Source organism: Pinus tabuliformis, chromosome X (assembly GCF_031772625.1).
Source record: "Pinus tabuliformis cultivar Carrire ecotype Pingquan chromosome X, CPIR1, whole genome shotgun sequence".
NCBI lineage: Eukaryota > Viridiplantae > Streptophyta > Pinopsida > Pinales > Pinaceae > Pinus > Pinus tabuliformis.
The window spans coordinates 531,496,940-531,502,939 of record NC_142308.1 but is presented as its reverse complement, the minus strand read 5'-3'; positions in this window follow the sequence as shown (position 1 = coordinate 531,502,939).

Below are 6,000 nucleotides of genomic sequence, written 5' to 3'. Positions count from 1 at the left end.
GGGACGCATATTTTCTTTCTGTGGCCTGCGACTGGACGCAGTGTACCTTATGCTGTTCTGCGTGCAGACGCACTGTTCCTCTTTGCTTTTCTGCGACCGACGCACACAGAAACACTATCGCGCCGCGTCTTTCGCTTCAGAGACGCACCCAATACCACAGTCGCGCCGCGCCCTTTGCCTCAGAGACGCACTTGAGCCTTTACTGTACTGCGTCCCGGCGCACTTTCCCTTCACTGAATCTGCGTCCCTTCAGATATAGAAGATAAGAGGACTTCAGAACCAACCCAAACACTCAGATCCACAGATCTGATCATGCGCCATATAGATCGTAGTCCATTAGAAGATTCGCCCTTATAGATTTGGACTAGATCTCACCAAGAGATATTCAACCAAGATGATGCTTAATCCAAATGAACTCCTTTGCTTTATATAGGCAAGCTTCTCCCCAAAGCGTGGAACAATACCATGAGCCGACACCATAGAAACACAAAAACCGTCGGCTAGATACCACACAAGAAACCCCCACGTGCTTTTCTCTGCCTTGAAATGTGTGCACTGGGCGGACGCACCTCCTGAACGGCTGGCCTGCGTCCCTGGACGCGGGTTCTGTATGGTATACCTGCGGGGACGCACTTGCTGAACATATTTCCTGCGTCCTTCTTGATTTACCACCTGAATGAGTTTTCCATCAAGGACAACACCTGAATCATAATGCCAACAAACTCCCCCTTTGGACTTGATGGCAACCACATAATCTTCAGCGTCATCATTCTCCCCCTTTGACATCAAGGGCAAAGGGTATGCTCCCCCTATGCTCATGCTTCTCCAGATTTGTAACCAGAAATCCATCATGAAGGAGACAGAGACATACTGCAGCTATTTCCAAGATCTCCTTCTCCATAATGCCAACAATGCATTATGTGCTCCCCCTGAGCCTATACCATCAATAGGAAGATGATCAACAGTGAGATGATGCATCAACAACCCCCAGCTTTTGCCTGAGGTATTCAAAAGTGTCCCTGGGCAACGGTTTGGTGAAAATATCAGCAACTTGTTCCTTAGAAGGAACATACTCCAACTTGACCTTCTGTTCAAGTACTTGTTCCCGGAGAAAATGGTACTTGATTGGTATGTGCTTGGTTTTTGAATGCATAACCGGATTCTTTGAGATGCTGATTGCACTTGTGTTGTCACATAAGATAGGAATAGGAGGTGTACAAGTGATTTGATAATCCTGCAAAGTCTGCATCATCCAAAGAAGTTGGGTGCAACAAGATGCGGCAGCAACATATTCCGCTTCAGCTGTAGACAAGGCAATTGAACTCTGTTTCTTGCTGAACCAAGATACCAGTCTGGAACCCATAAAGAATGCACCACCACTTGTGCTTTTCCTGTCATCCACGCTTCCGGCCCAATCTGCATCTGTATAAGCATGAAGAGTGAGATCTGTATCTCTAGGATACCATAGGCCATAGTTTTGAGTCCCTTGAAGATATTTGAAGATTCTCTTCACTGCTTGAAGATGAGTCTCCTTTGGATTTGCCTGAAATCTTCCAACTATTCCAACTGCATGCATGATGTCTGGTCGGGTACCTGTCAAATATAGTAGACTTCCAATCATAGATCTGTAGGTTGGTTGATGTACTGCTGCAGATTCATCATTTGCACTGAGACTACATCCTGTGACCATGGGTGTACATACTGGTTTTGCATCTTCCATGCCATATTTCTTCAAAATCTGCTTGAGATACTTGGTTTGAGATAAAAGGATTCCTCCTTTCTTTTGTTGGATTTGCAAGCCAAGGAAGTATGTCAGTTCTCCTAGCAAGGACATCTCAAATTCTTTCTGCATGACCGAGGCAAAGCTTTGACTCATAGCTTCTTCATTACTGCCAAAAATAATGTCATCTACATACACAACAAGTATTAGTAATTTGTCATTTTCAACTTTTATATAAAGATTGCTATCTGCTGAACCTTTTGAAAAACCTTGTTGATGAAGATATTTGTCCAACCGGTAGTACCAAGCCCTTGGAGCTTGTTTGAGACCATAGAGAGCCTTTTTTAATCGGCATACAAGATTTGGATCGTTTCCAAGAATGAAACCATCTGGCTGTTCAATGTACACTTCTTCATCCAAGTCTCCATTCAGAAAGGCTGATTTCACATCCATTTGAAATACTTTGAAGTTCTGACAACTTGAGAGAGCAAGAAACATTCGAATGGCTTCAAGTCTTGCAACAGGAGCAAAAGTTTCTTCAAAGTCTATTCCTTCTTGCTGTGCATACCCTTTACAAACAAGTCTGGCTTTGTTTCTAATTACTTCTCCATTTTCATTTAATTTATTTTTGAAAACCCATTTTGTTCCGAAAACATTCTTATCCTTTGGTCTAGGAACCAGCTCCCAAGTGTTGTTCTTTTCGATTTGCTCAAGTTCTTCATCCATTGCTTTCACCCAACATTCATCTTTGCAAGCCTCTTTCACATTTTGTGGTTCAGTAGAGGAGAGTAATGCCAAATAACTTGAAGCTTCTGCAACTGTTCTTCTAGTTTGTATACCTGCTTCTTTTTGTCCCATGATCTGAGATTCTGGATGGTTCTTTTGAACATATCTGGATGGAGTCTTTTCTTCTATTCTTGTTCTTTCTTCTGCTTCTTCGTGAGGTCCGTCTTGAGATTGTTCTTGCGGTTCTTCTTCTTCATCATTCTGTCTTTGAGGGTAGCTTTCATCTTCTTCAATGTCTTCACGATGTATTTGCCTAGGAATGTATCCTTTCTCATCAACCACTACATCAATGCTGTCAACAATTCTGCCAAGTCTTTTATTGTAGCATTTGTATGCTTTGCTATGTGGAGAGTAGCCAAGAAGAATTCCTTCATCTGCTCTAGGATCAAGTTTGCCAAGCTGCTCCTCAGTATTCTTGATATAGCATTTGCTCCCAAAGATTTTGAAGTGCTTTACCGAAGGAGTTTTACCACTCCAGAGCTCATGAGGAGTTTGAGTGCTGTTCACTCGGACATTTGTCTTGTTGAGAATAATAACTGCCGCATGTGCAGCTTCACCCCAGAAGGTTGCAGGAGTTCCTGATTCATCAAGCATAGCACGAGCCATTTGCTGAATTGTTCTGTTCATTCTTTCCACTACTCCATTTTGCTGAGGAGTTCTAGCTGTAGAAAATTCTCTCCTTATCCCATGTTCATCACAGAAATCGAAAAATTCATTTGAAGTAAATTCTCCACCTCTGTCGGATCTGAGGCACTTAATTTTGTGACCTGATTCATTTTCAACCAAAGCTTTGAAGGATTTGAATTTTTCGAAGGCTTCATCTTTGTGCTTCATAAGTCCTAACCAAACAAACCTGGAGAAATCGTCAATAAATAATATCAAGTATTCCTCTCCTCTAGGTGTTCTTTTTCTGAATGGTCCACATACATCTGTATGTACTAGCTCAAGAGGCATGCTGGCTGATCCTTCTTTCTCTGGAAAGTTAGTTCTGGTTTGTTTTCCAAACTGACATGATCTGCATATGGTGTTGTCAGGAATTTTGATATCTGGAAGATCGCGAACTGCCTGATATTTGCAAGCTTTCCTTATTTGTGAGAAGCTTAGATGTCCCAACCTTCGATGCCATAACCAGTGCTCTTCATCCTTGCTTAGATAGCATTGTTGTTGTCCTTCATCAAATATGTATAGATTATTTGGAGTTCTTTTTCCTTTGAGAACTGTTTTACCTGTATCAAGATCACGAACAAGACATCCATTTGATCTGAATATAACCTCGGTTCTTTGATCACACATTTGGCTTACACTTAGAAGATTATGCTTTAGTCCATCAACAAACAAAACATTTCCAGCCTTAACATCTTCTTTTAAAGGAGCAATACCTTTTCCTTTTATAGTTGCAGGAGTATCATTTCCAAAAGAGACTTTCTTTCCCTTTTCTAAATTAGAATAAGATTCAAGTTTTTCTTTATCACCTGTCATATGCTTTGAACATCCACTGTCAATGTACCATAGATTTTCTTGTCCTTCTGCATAGAATGCTATCCCACATCTTTCTGTTTGAGGTTCCTTTATTTTCCATGTTTTGGTGCCTGAGGCTTGTTCTTTTTTTTGTTCTTGTACCTTTCTTTCCGGAAACCTGCTTCTGCATTCAAAGTCTTCATGTCCAAAATTATTGCAAATAGAGCATTCAACTTCATTTTCAAGAGCTGAAAAGTTGTTATAGGTCCTTTTTGTAATCCCTGTCATACTTCTTTGTTTTTGAGCTTCCCTAGTCATGATTGTTTTATACGCAACACATTGAGCTGCTTTGTGACCAAAGTTATGGCAAGAAAAGCATTGTCCATTGAAGAAGCTTCTGCGATTATTGAATCTACCAGCCAACTGATTGTAATTTCTATTTTCATCTATTCTTGAACCAAATTGGGAAGATTTTACCTGTGGCTGGTTGTGGCTTTTGTTCACCCTTAAGCTGGATTGCTCCTGATAGTTTCTGTTTGACGTTTGTCCCTGCTTTACCTGATGATCTTCCTTGTGCTCTTGCTCATTTCTTCTTGCTGCATCAAGATAGCTTTTTGAAGTGGATGCTTGAGAAGTTTCTCCATTATAACCCAGACCTGTCTTATTTAGTGGAGACCGCTGCACACTGATAATCTCATTCAAAGTTTCAGATCCTTTGACAAACTTGAGATTGATAGTTTTTGTTTTCTCAATTTCTTTTCTAAGACCAACAATTTCACCTTCTAATTTTTCAAGATGTTTTTCCTTTTCATCAATTTGAAATTGTAGAGTATCAATAATCATGTTCTTTTCTTCTATACATCTCTTGAGTCTAGTAATTTCATCATAAAGGTTATCTACATCTACAGCATCCTCATAATCATCATCTTCAAATGCCATTAACAATCTGTATTTGTTACCTTGTTCATCTTCTTCATAGCTAGTGATCATTTTGTCCCATATCTCTTTTGTTGATTTGAAGTGCATGACCTTCATGAACTCTGTTTGGGATATACTTCCTAATAGAGTACTGACTGCTTTTGCATTTGTTTCATACTGCTTTTTCTCAGCTGGATCTGTAGGAGTAGCTGAAGGAAAGGCATAGCCTGATTCTACAATGTTCCAAACTTCTGTACCAAGAGATTGAAGATATGCAGTAACTCTTACCTTCCAATAATTGAAGTTTGTCCCATCGAAGACGGGTGGCCTGATTGATGCTTCTCTCTCGTAGTTGCTCATGATGAACGATCTACCTTCAAGCGATCAAGCTTTTCAGAAGGACCTGCTCTGATACCAATTGTTGGAAATAATACTGAGAGGGGGGGTGAATCAGTGTTATCTAGCAATTTACCAAATCTTCCTTATTTGATTCTTTTGAAATATTCTTGTATATCAGTACCATAAAACAATGAGCATGAATAAAGAAAATAGACAGTCACACCAAAGAACACAAGATGTAAGGTGGAAACCCAATGCGGGAGAAAAACCACCTGCTGCAATATGTCTCTATCTTCTTTCAAGAAATTCTTTTTACAATGATTTTGTACTGGTGCAGTCCTTTACCAGCACGCAGGCTGCAACCTGCAGAGAGCTACAACTCTCTCTCGTTTTCCAGACTCTCCTGGAAGGGAGCTACAACCCCCTACTTCTTTTCATGAAGAATCAATAGATCAACAAGTATACAACAGATACAGTCTACGACAGATATCAGATCAGTAATTACAGAAACAACCCAGAACACCTTATGAACAGAAATATACAGTCAACAGATCATCTTAAGACAGGGACGCATATTTTCTTTCTGTGGCCTGCGACTGGACGCAGTGTACCTTATGTTGTTCTGCGTGCAGACGCACTGTTCCTCTTTGCTTTTCTGCGACCGACGCACACAGAAACACTATCGCGCCGCGTCTTTCGCTTCAGAGACGCACCCAATACCACAGTCGCGCCGCGCCCTTTGCCTCAGAGACGCACCTGAGCCTTTACTGTACTGCGTC